Source organism: Diadema antillarum, unplaced genomic scaffold (assembly GCF_040938485.1).
Source record: "Diadema antillarum isolate AM-2024a unplaced genomic scaffold, OU_Dant_1.0 seq00002318_RagTag, whole genome shotgun sequence".
In the NCBI taxonomy this organism is placed as follows: Eukaryota; Metazoa; Echinodermata; class Echinoidea; order Diadematoida; family Diadematidae; genus Diadema; species Diadema antillarum.
Window position 1 is genome coordinate 21,262 of NW_027272940.1, and position 16,093 is coordinate 37,354.

At 41.1% G+C, this 16,093-nt stretch overlaps 1 long non-coding RNA gene across 1 annotated transcript in view; it reads right to left on the reverse strand.

Annotated features, from left to right (window-relative positions):
- Nucleotides 1–861: 861 nt before the first annotated feature.
- LOC139714569 (uncharacterized) overlaps nt 862–16,093 on the reverse strand; it is a 37,251-nt gene continuing 22,019 nt past the window's right edge. The window contains exon 3 of the long non-coding RNA XR_011709720.1: nt 862–1,384. This is a non-coding gene — a long non-coding RNA (uncharacterized lncRNA). The remainder of the gene's footprint in view (nt 1,385–16,093) is intronic.

Here is a 16,093-nt window from a genome sequence, read left to right on the forward strand (position 1 = left end):
TATGTATTCAACTTCTCACAAGCCAAAGATTGGTCAACAAAAAAGTGTCATTGATTCTCACTAATACACATGTTTACAACACAACACAATAATACACAGCCTTCCAGTATCATTTGACCTTTCATAGGGGTGGGGGTATCGGAGCAGACGTGAGAAATGATAAAAGTCATTGGAAGCAAAGGCGTAAAAGATCGTTTTCACACAAGTGGAGAATGCGTCACTGGAATGATTCTAGTGATGCACCACTAGAATCATCATTCTAATAATGCATTTTGGCAGTGTGTTTATGCAAACTCGAATCACAGAGGGTAATTTGAATTGCGCAATTCAAATGACGGTTAGGAGGTGTTTTCTACGGACGATTCTCCAAAATAACGAAAACAAAAAGTTATGTGTATGGAGTGACCTCCAAAATCTTTTCTTTTTTTTTTGGGGGGGGGGGGCAGAGCTTACAGTAACCTTCAACTACTTCTGCAGAAAAAAAACATGCACTTCAAATGAATGCACTGCATATGAAGCTGCACAGTGGTGGCGTATTATGAGTGGGGAAGGCCGAGCCTAACTACTTACAGTATGGTATTGATCATCGGACATTTCCCCCCAAAGAAAAAATAGTCACAAGACTCTAGAAGTTATATAGAAATAGTCACATAGACAAAAAAAACAGTCACATAGTAACAAATTTCAGTGCAATCATATTCAGAGAATCGTATCATCATATCACGTCAGAAGTAGGTCCTATAGAGCACGAGCCAGAGATGAACAAGAATCACTCTAGGTCCTATTTGCATGAAACATGCTTCTTAACATGTCTCTAAATAAATCTTTCATCAACCTCAAGGTGTCTTATATACCCCTTTCAGTAACTCGTGCACTTTTGGCCATCTCCTGGCCAGAGCTATATTGGCCTGGACCAAGCAGTAAAAATTGCGTTCAGTAACTATAGCATAACCACACCACTTTTACAATGAACCTTTCACGAACTCTGCCACGTAAGGGATAACTGCCATGGTAACTGAACACGCGGTCCGGCAGAAGCACGGCCAGGTAATTGTGACCTTCAACCGTGTAAGGAATTTTAGCCCAAGCCTGGCGCTGCTACCGTTCATAAACTCTTCGATCGGCACCAGGCCCGAGCCTGCCCGCGCCTGGTGCTATCTTACAGCAGCGCCAAAATAGCCCGAGCCTGGCGCAGGCCACTTTGGCACAAACTATTCATAAACTCAAAATTTTATGACTTGGCTCAGGCCAGGCCCGAGCCACAGTTACCGAAAGGGGTAAAAGTTGGATAATTAGGGAAATTTACCTCTCTTCTGAACCCAGCCTTCTTTGACGATCGTTATCGGCACTTCCGAGACCGACGTCGTCATTGTGATTCAGAGAGCTGTTAAAAAGAAGGATGAACAGAAAAGAAAGAAAGAAAAAAAAAAATCGCATCAGTAAAATGCATGGGATCATATTTCCTATACCAAACACTGCATGTCAGCAAACATGAAATTCATCTTTCTTATTACGTGATTATACCTCACAAAATTGTTACATAAATGCACCCATTGACTTGTTTTAGCTACCACAAGGTTACCTCAAGATTGCTAAACAGTCATTCAGTGGGGGATACCATTCTGTATGGCACTGCCTTTGAAGTAACAAATCTTGTGCACATATAATGTGCATGTTGCAAAGAAGCAAGGCACGCACTGCACTACCCCTGCGCTCAGAGCTAGTTCACATTGGAGTTTCACATTTAACTGATAGGTCATTTGGACAGTCGGCATCATATGTTGACAAACTATGTGGGTCTGATAGGTATACAAACTGTGATATTTCCAATGTTACTTTCAATCAATGGAATAATATTCAGGTGAGATACAGGAAGGGCACTACCTCCATTGACTTTACAGATGGTACAAGTGTTACTGCCCTTCTGACCCTCAACTGACATGAATTTTAGTTTCTTACTTTTCTTGGAACAATTCCATCACTCATTGCATTTCTCATCAAAGCTGCATAATGGCAAAAAGTTACACTGTGAGACAGATATCTCAATCACACCTGTACTACATTTCTCTAGTCACTTTTCTCAAATGGCAAGTCGTGGTCCAGAGTTGTTTTTCAATCATCTTTTGCTTGATACTGAAATATATTTGTAACATGCCGTCTAAATAAAAATTGAAGGGGCAGAGTGTACCTCGACCTCGCATTCACCTCCATCATGGTACATGCATGCAAATATGTATAATCTAGGATGCAATGATCTGATCAAAATAGTACACACTGTTTGTGACAGACCTGTTGCATGAACTATCATTTGTGGCAATAGCTGGCAATTTCAAAGTAGCACTGCATTTATCTACTAGCAGAAAGGAGATCGGTGGTCTCAAACGCATTTCAAATCACCCTTTGAATGGTGTTTCACAACGGATTTCTAAAATGCGTTTGAAAACAAGTTTGTGTTTATGTATTGCCCAAAAATGCCTAACACACATTTACGGTCTTGATTCTGCCTGAGAAAATTTCTAGCTAAAGGCACCCTCACTTGATATGTGCAAGAAGTGGCAGGTAATGTCTGATCCTTTCCTACAATATCATTGATTATATAACGGCAAAAAAAAAAAAAAAAAAAAAAAAAAAAAAAAAAAAAAAAGCTTGTCAAAGTTCCATGGTTTACACACTTTATCTAGGGGCCTATAGCATTGCTTTTCTAAATGAATGGAACTGACACTAAGAACTCTATTTTTTATATTTAGAATCTAATTTCCAATAATTTACATTGGGACACCCTCCTATTCCTAATCGGAGGACCTGAGTTTGATTCCTGCCCAGTGCTTACGTCCTTGGACAAGATGTTTTTACCCACTATGTCCCTCTTGACCCAGGTGTATAAATGGGTACCTGGCAACGCTGGGGTAATAATAATGGCAGGGCCCTCTGGTAGAGCAGTGGCAACACTGAAGAGGCTACCCTGGATAAATAAGACCTTATTATCATTATCATTATTAGATGAATAATAACGAACAATTTCCCTTTTTGCACATTTTCTTTATTTTTGACATCAGTGCTACAAAATGTTTTAGCATGAAGTGCTTAAAATTCCTTCAACTCATTTTCTGGTAACTCAGGGTCGAGCGCTACCAAAAAAATAAATAAATAAAATGAATGCAACAAAACAACACAGGGAAAAGCCAGGAATTACTGTGGATAGAAATTCACCAGAAGCTTTGCACATGAGAGCTTGATTGCAGGAAAAATATGGCTTTAGAATAGCCGTCAATGTCTCCTCTGGGAATAGAAAAATGGAAAATATGCCTGCTCCCTAATCAAGAATCAACATTGGGTCCCCCCCCCCCCCCCCCCCCCCACCATGGCCCTTGATGAGAAAGTAGCAGGAAAGTAAAAGAGCCAGGGATAGGAAATAACTGTAAAGTGAGTCAACCCCATTTGCCCTCTAGCCTTCCTCCTTCTTTCTAGATCTAGATGGTTGTAGTCCATTCTACAAGACATGTATTGCAGCGGAATGAAATAGATATAGCTTATGGAAAATGAAAGTCATGTGGAAAACATCTTGCCATACAGAATTCATGGTCATCATTCGGCTCACAATAAACACAATTTACAACATGTTTTCTTATAGCCTTAAAAAGGTAACTGTAACAGCTCCGGAGAATTTAATATGAGTGCAAGCCTGCAAAATAAAAAGCAGAGATGAAGAACAGAGCACTGCAAAAGTGAAATGAATGACTTACTCAAATGCCCGCCAACATTCAAACAATCAGGTATACATTGTATGATCAATCATCAGGAATGATGGTTTCTCAAGTTCAAGCACAAAAATGTCATATTCACTACCAAATATTTTGCTGCCTAAGCAAATATCTCATGTTAATCATGAAGGTTGATTCCTCAAGTTCAAGACTTTTCAGGTAACAGAAGACCCGGTTTCATTTTATTTCACGCAGTGGGGGGGGGGGGGGGGAATGACATATAAAATGTAATGGCGACTTTTTACTTTCTTTGACAGCATCAGGTATTGATCAGGCACTGATCCCGCCGACCATGGGACAAATAGTGACAGATGATATATTATCACAAGGGCAATAATCTAAGCCTGAGAGGGCGTATATTCCTAGATCTTCTCCTCAGTACACCGTTCATAGTAAACAACCCTTCAAGCCTATTGGGTGAGTGCGAAAGTGGATGCGGAGGAAAGAAAAAAACAGCAACTGTACGTAACTCCTTGCAAATTTGTCAATGGGGTGTTAGCAACCAGCCAGTAGCTGCATGATATGGTTGAAACCCTTGCCATATCCTCCCTAGCTACAGGGGTTCAAGGGAAAAGAAATCAAGTTGTTTACCCCGCCAATCACCCGCCTCGGATTTCAGTAAATGAACCCTTCTGTCATTTGCCAACCACTTTCATTTCAGTCCTGTTGTCAATTCCAGCCCGCCTTGTTATGCCACACCACTTTCTCCTTTTCTCCCTCTCTTTCCTTCCCTCTCTCTCTCTCTCCTGTTCTACTTCTCTTTTTCCTTCTTCTTCTCTCCTTCTTTTTATCTCCTTTCCTTTTCCATATTACCACCATGATAACAACCTCGATTCATACCTTTGCGCTCGTTCCTTCTTGTCCTATTCTCTCCTGCAAAAACAAGTAGATTTCTTGTAGCCTTGAGGTGAAGTACATCGGAATACGGTTACCTACACCTGTTGGGAGTGCCTAGGTTGAATATTGGAGTGGAATCGAAGAAGCCCACTCAGCGGCAGATGCGTTGCCGCTCAAAACCAACATGTTATTTACTTCCTGTTGCAATGTAAGCAGTTAGGGGTGTCCATTTCACCAAAAATGAACAGCTTGCATGCCTCAAATACCACCCAGGTCATTTCTTCCTTAATCAATGGAAAAGAACACGTCATTACATTCATACAAGACACAAAACAAGGTAATATGAAAGGATAACTTGATAGTGTGTGCATATTTAAATGCCATGAATCTTATAACGGTCAAGTCAACCTGCAAAAGCATTAGCTGCGAGGCTTGACATTAATAGTGTTGGACTGTCATCTCGGGGACACTAAAAATTGGTATTGGGCTACCAAATTTGAAAATGGTATATTTTGGTGGCCCGATTGGGCACCTAAGGTTCAAAATGGATTGTTATGCTTGCTTTTATTTTGGGCCACTACATTTCTTTTTCTGGTCACAAAAACTTCAGAGGCCCAAACAGGCCACCACATTAAAAAAAAGAAAACACCAAAAGTACCGCCCACCCTTCAGACTCAAAGATTCTAGTGGCCTGTACGGGCCACAAGAGAAAAATACACCAAAAACACTGGCCACCAAAACTTCAGATTTGAAGATATTAGTGGCCTGTACGGGCCACCACAGAAAAATACACCAAAAACACTGGCCACCAAAACTTCAGATTTGAAGATATTAGTGGCCTGTACGGGCCACAAGAGAAAAATACACCAAAAACACTGGCCACCAAAACTTCATATCTAAAGATTTTAGTGGCCTGTACGGGCCACCACAGAAAAATACACCAAAAACACTGGCCACCAAAACTTCAGATTTGAAGATATTAGTGGCCTGTACGGGCCACAAGAGAAAAATACACCAAAAACACTGGCCACCAAAACTTCAGATTTGAAGATATTAGTGGCCTGTACGGGCCACCAGAGAAAAATACACCAAAAACACTGGCCACCAAAACTTCAGATTTGAAGATATTAGTGGCCTGTACGGGCCCCAGAGAGAAATACACCAAAAACACTGGCCACTAAAACTTCAGATTTGAAGATATTAGTGGCCTGTATGGGCCACCAGAGAAAAATACACCAAAAACACTGGCCACCAAAACTTCATATTTGAAGATATTAGTGGCCTGTACGGGCCACCACAGAAAAATACACCAAAAACACTGGCCACCAAAACTTCTGATTTGAAGATATTAGTGGCCTGTACGGGCCACCACAGAAAAATACACCAAAAACACTGGCCACCAAAACTTCAGATTTGAAGATATTAGTGGCCTGTACGGGCCACAAGAGAAAAATACACCAAAAACACTGGCCACCAAAACTTCATATCTAAAGATTTTAGTGGCTTGCATGGGCTACCTGAGAAAAGGCTTATTGACAAGCCCTGTAATTGTTCTCCATCAGTTCCTTTGTTCCTTCTGCTCTCACTCTATCTCTCTTTTCTCTTTTCATTCATCCTTCACACTTTCTATCTTCCATCTCTCTGGTCTTCAAAGTATTTGTTGAAAAGCTATATCAAAACTTTGAATACATGCCATAGAATTAACTCGTGAATTGAATTGTGGGCTTCAACAAAGTAATTTATCAAATAATATGAACAGAAAAATAGAAACTGAAATGGATGGAATCTACTGGCAGCTTTGTCAGTGCATGATAATTCACTTATACACCAGTTTTGCTCTGTACCCGATCTTCGTGCATTTCTCCTGTAGAGGTGGGAAGAGAGATGGTGTACGAACTTGGAATAGCTTCTTTGATCCCAAGCTTGCCACCTACACTGAGTAAATGTTTTCAATGTAATCATTTTGACACCACTCTTTTACTAAGGCTTTCACTAAGGCTTTAAGTGCTATTGATAAACACAACCCTTGAAACCCCAGTGCATGGCCGTTAATGCCCTGAAAAAATGCACATTGCCAGAACAGTTATTTTCGCATTTAGTACCACACACACTCCATTTCAATGACTCCAAGGTAGTTCGACAGTGTGATGAGTTTACACAATTCACTCAATGAGTCAATCATAAATAAGTCACAAGTTATTCTTCCATTTGAGTAGCATCTATAAATGTTTAATACTTATTCACACCTGTAGAACTGCAACCACCAAGGTTTAATACACACGAAGATCAACTTAATTTATTTGGAGACAAAGACCCCCCCCCCCCAAAAAAAAAAAAAAAAAAAAACCCTCCCCAGCAATTATAAACAACACCTGGTGTTATGCACAGTTTGCTTCTCATAACTAATTTGCAAAGCCCAAAGTTCACATGCACCATGACTGGCAGAAATTACACTGACAGGACAACATACAAAAAAAGACTGATTAGATACACCAACTGTTCTCTTCTCAAAATATAACACAATGAAACATTCCTTTTTCAGGAGTTAAAGGGACCAAAGCCTTAAAACAGGTATGATGTTTATTTCTTTTCTTTCATTTTTGCAGGAGGGGAGTGGGGGTGGGGAAAAGATTTGTTGCAAAGTGTAAAACATTTCTTGAATAGTTTTCATGCACTATATGCAGCCAGAAAGTCAATATTAGTGAGCTTTAGATTTTGGACGCGTGGACGTTCAAAGGAAAAAAACATGTTCTGAGTGTGCGCAGTAGCGCGCGTAAAGTCAATCTATTTTTAGCTTGCGTCGCCTGAGTTTTTCACTACGCGTACTGGGCTATTTTCACGTCCGCAGTTTGCGACGTAGAGAGCTTCTTCATGCACTGATCATATGGGGGCGGGATTGTATTTTTCATACGTTACGTCCCAGCGTAATCTAAAGCTACTTTTCCACACGACGCAGGGAGAGGAGAACGTCCAGCGCAAGCATCGGCTCAAACGTCCGCGCATCAAAATCTAAAGCTCCCTAATGAGGAAAACGTGAACTCTGTCAACTCTGGATTGCTAGCCTACATGTACCGGTTCATGTGAAAACAGCATAACACCTACAAAATAACAAATTTGACAAAATGACAATACTGCACTGTGTGTTTGTGTTCTAAAATAAGCGCATGGGATGTATTGGAACCCTAGCAGAACTGACGTCAAGCCGCTCAGGCTGCCATTTCTGTAGATAACACAGTAAAATAACCCTGGTTCCTTGTTCCTGTTTAAGTGCATTTGGGTAAAGTTTTCCTGTTCCTCATTTAAAGACATGTTCCTTTTCCCTGATCATCTTTCTTTGAGTCACTGTTTGATATTGCGGTTGTTCAAATTTATGAAACCTGTCGAATTTTGGAAGAAAAAAGGGGAAAAAAGCCCTCAAACATATACAGCTCTGAACTTGGAAGGCAAATGCCAGGCGTATGTTTTGCCTGTATATTGCAAATTGTACATTTAGAATTCTTAATGTAAGTTCATTGACCTTTTGACCTTTGACCTTGTCAGACTTCACCAATATTCAAACCTGATTGGCATCTTTAGGTGATGAAGCTGTGGTGTGAGTTTTGTGGTAACAGCTCAAAGCTGTTAAAAATAATTGAGAGTACACTACAATATTGCCAGTATATGTACAGTGCTTAACAAGAAAAGTTCATTGACCTTTTTTCTGCACCTGTCCGAACTTCAGCAACACAAGGGCTTTTTACACTTGTAAATTTTTGCTTAGCCCCGGACTATCGGTGGGGCTAAGGGGGGGCCTTAGCCCCACCGTTGGTACGGGACTATCCTTAGCCCACTTTCTGTTTACACTCGTTTTTGCCAAAGTGGGCTAGCCCCACCGATAGTACGGTACTATCTGGCCCTGCAAAATAGCAGGGGTTAGCACCGCAATTGCGGTGCCAAGCAAGTGAGTGTAAACAGAACGAAAAAATAATCCTGGGCTAAGCGACGGAGACGAAGTGCGACCCTCACTGACCAATCAGAAACGAGGTAATCAAGTGCTGCCGGTGCGTCCGTGTACGTGTACAGTATACAGCGTAATTATGAATATTCATGTGGTTTGGAAAGTCCGGGGCTAAGAAATACGAGTGTAAAAAGGTCAGTTTTCTCCTTAGCCCCGGACAAGAGATAGTACGGGACTAATTGGCGAGTGTAAAAAGCTGAAAAAATTGGTACGGGACTAACGATAGTCCTGGGTCAGAGAAAGTCCGGGGTTAAGAAACACAAGTGTAAAAAGCCCTACAGTAGAACCTTGATTATCCGGCCACATCGGGACCAGCAGGCATCCAGATAGCCGATTTAGCCACATAAAGGAGACATGCTGTAATACAGCACTTTGTAACATATCATTCTAGGGGTATACACATGTCATTACCAATTCACTAATATTTTGATTATCTGCATGGCATTGTCATGTTTTATACTTCACAAATTGATACAGAAATAAAACAAAATATGAGTAAAATAATCCCTTCGTGTACTGTTTGTTTGATATTGACCAATAATGAGATCGACACTGCGACTCATCGAATACTGGCGCTGCATTGTACTGTGACCACTGCTGTGCACTCAGTGCCAGGGACAAGCACGGCACCAGTCATTGACATCGTCTCACAAACTGTTTCGCTGCGATGATTGGGATATGTCCCGTCATGTATTTGCATGATGACAATAATGGTTGAATACAATATATTTGTTTTGAGTGAGATTTGGCACTGAAAATACAAGAAAACATTTTTTTAAATAGCAGCCAGTCGACATCCGGATAACAGAGAATCCGGATAATGGATGGCCGGATAATTGAGGTACTCCTGTATTTGCACTTGATTGGCATCTTGAGGTGATGATGTACCTGTGATGTGAATTAGGTGGTCATAGCTCAAAGCTGTGGAAAGTTATTGAGACAATACTACAATTCTATGAGTACATGCAGTGCTTATTTAAAGGTAGAGTTCATTGAACTTCTGACTGCTAGCCATGTCAAACTTCACCAATATTTGAACTTGACTGGCGTCTAGATAGGTGATGTACCCATGGTGTGAGTTTTGTAGTCATAGCTCAAAGCTGTGGAGAGTTACAGAGCAAGGAATATATGATGCTTATCAGGGGAAGACACTAACATTTTGACCTTTGACCTGGTCGGACTTCACCAATATTCAAACTTGACCGCCACTACTAAGTGATGTACTGTAACTTGTTGCTATAGAGAGTACACCACAAAACTGTGTGTACAGTGCTTACCAGGTAAGGTTAACTGACCTTTTGACCTTTTGAACTTGTCAGACTTCATCCATGTTCGAACTTGAACAGCATTTTTAGGTTTCAATATACCTATGGTGAGAGTTTAGTGGTCATAGCTCAAAGCTGTGGAAAGTTATTGAGATTATACTAAATTGTTAACAACTACACTGCCATTGTTAACAACTATGCTGCCGCTGCCAACAACCATGATGACAGAAAAGTGAAACCAACGATGTATGTCTCACTTCTGCTACGCAGGCAAGACCAAAATCATGCTGTCACTGACAAGACAGGCATTTATAACAAACTCATCATGCTAATAAACAATTTGCTACATGATCTATACCAGTAGTATATGGGAATAATGGTGAATCCAGAATACTCACCTATTGCTACTTTTTAAAGGTAAAACAGTTTGCATTCAACTACAGATACTGTCAAGTTCTGCTTTAAAATGGACATAAGAAATTTGTGTGAAATAATTCTGTGATAACACAACATAAGTTGGGGAATGATTAAAATGCAAAATATTAGCCAAAAAGGTATGCAGACACTATTGCAATCTCACAGCACACCCAATTATTGTTGCTATGTAGGCCTAATGTTTTATAATCAATTACAAATCAGACCATTATAGCAGTATAGGATCTTTTGCGCAAAGTGAATGGCATACAGCTTGTTGGTAAATAAATGTACTACTGCTGTACTGCAAATCGCGCTCCTCCAGTCATGTGGTAGTGAAACTTCAAAATTTTGCAAAGTCCCTCCTTGTTTCTAAGGACCTGTTTTGATGAAACGTCTATCATTATTTGTCTAATTTCAGTTCATTCATCAAAGCCAACTTGAATATAATATGAAAGTGCAGTTTAACATTGCACCTCTTCTGGTATACTTTCACTTGACAGTAGAATAAAAATGTGATATTGTGGCAAGGACTGTGAAGGATGCCTGCTATTCACAGAACACAACACGATGATGATACCCGGCAATTTGGAGTTCGGAGTTAGCTCATGGGCACATTGGTCCGGATATGACCTTTCTTCTCTTTTTTCAGTCGGTTAGGGGCACTTCACTCGTTTTTGAGCGACATAATGCGTAAGCTTTACGTAGCAAATATAATGAAATTCATTGAACCTGTCCAAACAAAGAATGAACTCGCATAGACCAGATGACCAGAATGATCCGGTCAATTAACACTTGGGAAACATCCATTTAATTATTTGGCATTGAATGTATTAACAATCTCTTTCTATTGATATTGCCAAATACCACTTTTGCTGTCAGGTGGATGTGCTGGCAAGCAGCATTTATACGGATTACATGAATAATCATTACACCACAGATGCTTACCCCAGTGAATTTAAAAGCCAACATGACTCTTGGTATCAAAGACCTTTCTTCTGCTTCTGCTCATGCACAAAGGGGAACTGCGAACTGGCTTATAGAACAGAACATCTTTGTAAGTCAAGATGAAGTATAAATCAGCATTCATAGCAAGATACCATACAGGGCGAAAAACTGCAAGTACAGCAAAACAGCATCAATGTAAAGTATGATGCATAAATCCCCAAGTCTTCTTTCAGTAATTGAAATTCATCCCTATTACACCTATGTAACTTACAGAGTGTACTTATTCCTCTCCAACTTCCGCCACAAGACAGGTGTTCCAAAGCAAGCTCCAAGAGTCAAATGTGCATCACTTTAAACAGAATTTGATTTAATCATGTTCAACAGTTCTTTATCAAATTCCACATTCTGCCCTCCCCCTTAAAAAATTGTTACAATGTGGCATTGAGACCGTAACTTCTTTTAACCATCTCAAAGTGCTCTGTTGTGGTGAAGGGATGTTACATCAGCACCAGGTGTGAATGACAACAGCCCTGCAGGATTTCAGTTTCCTGCAGAGCATGCATCGACAAAACAACTTGACATAGGCAAATTTCATTTTGTCTGTTGTACACTGGCATTTTCAAGCTGGCATCGTACCTGGGCTTGAGCAGAAGGAATCCACACAGCTCATCTTTGATTCAAAGCTCATGACACACAGCAGTCTTGATGATAACTTGCACGAGACATAAATGGATAATCAGAGCTCACTGAAGGTTATGGTAGGGAACATGAGAGCCATAGTAGTTTAACCTGGGTAAACATTGGAGAAACAAGTTACCAGCAAACATGCCTCTGGCAATCCTTCTTCTCTCTGATTTATCGAAGTGTGTTCAAATTTCTTGATCACCACAGCAGCTGTGATATGATAACTGGACCTTAGATTGCTGACCTTTGAGAAAGCAAGCCTACATCAGAGTCTTTTCGCCATCATTAATGTCTCTGAACTCATCTGGTATTTTTCTTTTTGTCAAAATGTTCAGGAAGCCATGAAACATCTTAACATTTCATAACAATCAATCCCACTACAACAAACTCCTTGATTCTGACCCAGCCAGTGATTTCTCCCAACAGACCCAATCAACACTTGATAACACAAAAGAAAATGGACACCTATCCAACCTCAAAGAAGACCCACAAATTTCTATCCTCAACCATTGCCGATTCTACCTCCTCTTGTAAGATCCACAAACCTGGAAATCCTGAGCAATTCATCCTCCCAAGAAATGGTTCTTCTGTATCTTCCTCTTTGTTGATCACAATATTAAACACCCTGTCTCACTAGCATTACTACATCCGTGACACACCAGACTTTTTTAGAAAACCCAATGGCATCAAGGGCCAGATACCTGAAACTGCAATCATCAACACTTTTGATAACTCGTCTCATTACACCAACATTCCCCATGATAAAGGTATCCTGGCCTCATTGTGAGGCACTGGCTCGCAGTGGTTGTTTACCTCCCCCCCCCCCCCCCCCCCCCCCCTTTCCAACAACAAATCCTTCATGTCACATATTATACTTACAAAACACAAATCCACATTCATGGACAAGCACTATCCACAGGTGTCCAGCACAGTAATGGGCATCCAGACGGCTTCTTCCTCTGCCTTTATCATCATGACCAAGCCGGAGCAGTAGATGTTAGATTCAGTCCCCTGTTGTCAATGGATTTAGTGGTACTACAACCCATCAACGAGATCTTCTTCATCTGGACCATGGAGGAAGACAGCCTCCATCATTCAATGACTACATCAACTCTTTCCAAAGAACCATCAAATTCACTTCTGATTTCTCCCAAGACACGACAAACTTCCTTGATTTCTACGTGAAGGAGTCTAACCATGTCACCACTCCTCTCTACACCAAACTCACAAGGCCTGTCTTCATTAGCCCGAAATTCAAACTAGCGGGATATTTTGTGGTTTGGGAAAATAGCCTGATATTCCAAATGTGCATCTTCATCAGCTCGAAATGGCCCGCTAGGGAAAATTAGCCTACAATTTTGATGTATGCGTACTTTGCATCTTTACTCTGCTTAGCTCACTATGTTCTCATGAACACGGCCTTGCGGGGAAATGGCCGACCTGTTTCCCAGAATTTCGTCCATCACTTCATAGTACTTCCCAGTGGACTTTCTGTTGCATGAACTCCGGTTAAAGAAGTCCATTTTCCTTTTTGAACTCAGCTTTCAGATTCTTTATCTTGCTCTTGACTTGTTGGGCCATCTTTGTGATGCCGTATGTTCCAAGCGAAAATATCTTCACAGTTTGACCATTGCACAGCGCGAATTCAAGAACTCCTATGTTTTTGAGCTGCCCAGCGTGAAAAACTTATCGTGTGAAAATATCGATAATTGTGTTAATAATGTTTATAAATGTCATATCTGTCATTTACACAAAAAATAACAACAAACAAATCTATGCCAAGCAGTACTATTCCAACTGTCACCATTTCTGGAATAATCCACTTTTCAGTGCATGTACAAATGCATGCATACGCACCATATTCACATGCTTTGAAACAAACCAGTCAAAAAGTGTGATCTGGTATGGGGAAAAGAGACCTGGTGATTAATGCCCCACCCCCAAAGTGTAGCTTATTGCACGACCACAAAGATCCGGGCAGGAAGTTTTTGTTTCAACATCCCCGAACGATTCCCACCATGCACCAGAGATAGGAAGGGATACTGGGCAGGTTCATAAATAAACAGCATGCTGCTGCAAAAAAGCAGGTCAAGTTGTGTGACTACAGACAATACTGTCTGCAACTCCCACGATCTCTGATTATTTTGTGAATATACATGTGTTTGTGTAATGTGTGTATACATGTGTGTGTCTTTGTTACTCAACAGAAACTGATACCATTCAGGTTGTTGGGAGGAAGCAACCAGTGAATACAATGAATGGATCACTGCTGCTCATAGGATTGTAATTTAAACACAGCTGTTGAAGGAGAGGCCAGTCAGAGTTCCCAGGACCTGTTTTAACCCATTGAGGACGGGCTGATTTTGCCACAACACCTGTTTCCCATAGACACCTGCCCGAGTATACTTGGGACTCGCTTTCAATGGGTTTAGGACCCCGTTTACAGTGCGGGGCTCGGCCGCGGTTCGGCCGCAGCCGAGCCTGCCTTCATTTCAGTGTAAACGCGCAAAAGGCCAAATGCGGGGCCAAAATTGGCCGCGCATTTGGCCACACTCTGGAGGTGGTCTCGGCCGCGGCTGAGCCCGGCCTTTTCTCAGTGTAAACGCAAACTGGGCCAAATGCGTGGCCAATTTTAGTCTGGCTTCCAGACCCTCTGCCCTTACTATTTCACTATTCAGGATATTAACCCCCTCAACGTCGAAAACTAGTATAGTTTAAGGTGGTTTTGACTTTGTCCTGCAAAGGATTTTTCCTTCGGCAAAGGCCTTTGCCCGAACGGCGACTTCATCGCCCTGGAATCCAGTTGGCAAAGGGTCTGAAAACCTGGGGCCCGTTGCATAAAACTTACCGTTGAATTTCAATGGTAACTACTGTCAAAATTAGGCATCACAGCCAATCAGCATCAAGGATTATAAAATTTACCGCTAATTTGAAGACTTACCACTAGAAAGGAGCGGTAACTCCAGCGGTAAGGGTTTTATGCAACAGGGCCCAGACTATACCAAATTGCGTTTGTTTACAAGCAGAGCGCTACTACGACAAAATATTGAAAGGTTTGAATGAAAAGCCCAGGCAAAGCCCCGCACTGTAAACGGACGAAATTGCGGGGCTCGGCCCAGCCCCGCACTGTAAACGGGGTCAAAGTCGTTGAATGTGATATGACCTGGCCCAGAGCCCTCGTCACATACTATGCATATTCACTTCACCCCCTAATTTCCATGTTTGCTGGCCATAGCTAGACATCACATTAATTACCATCAGGATGGGCAAGCTTTCAGGTTGCCATAGATGATCATTGTGACAGAGGCAGAAATAAAATTTGAATACAATTGGTATAATACATTAAGATTACTTGCTCCCACACTGAATCTGCCTACTGTAAAAGACGATATTTTCGTGGCATGAAATTTTCGCGAGTCGCCTCTAACATTCAACGCATATAGTGCAGATGAGAACTTTTACGTGCATTTAATTTCGCGAATCTTGGCTCTCGCGAAATTCGTGAAGTTAAAAATGCATGCGAACATTCCTCATTTTACAGTATGTGAATTCCAGATTTAGTGTTTTCAATGATACAAATCTACACAAATCAATTTGGGGTTATTATGTGACAACAGAACGTGAAAGTCACAATCACATAATGTGCGGTAATGTAAGAAATTAAAAAGCCCAACCAATGTATCACATGGAAACGGAGCCAGTCAGGCCTAGTTGGGCAAAACCAGCCCAAGCAGCATAAACAGACAAGAGACCACTTTTTTGAGTGGGCTTTCAAACCTCCTCGAGGCTCTGAAACCGACCCGCAGAATAAATGGGGAAGGTAAAGACTCCTATTCACTCCACTCAATATGGATAAAATCTTTTTACTTGGGCAAATGTAATGAAATCAACCAATTTTGAAAAGTAAAAAACATATCTGCTTGAGAAAAAGGGCTTAAACCTTTCACTTTTGACCTAGAGATTTAATGTATATTGTGTTGTTGCATGACAATCAGCCAGAATGACCCATCTAAGCATTTATGTGGCAGAACCTGTACTCGCCTTACCATCCCTCCTCTCTCTCTGGGGACAGGTTGATGTAAGATTCATGCTGGTACACTTCGTCTATTTCTGGCTGGAATATGATTCTACTGGAAAGATATATAAATACACTGTGTATGGGTACTGACAACCAGCAGCCAGCCCCA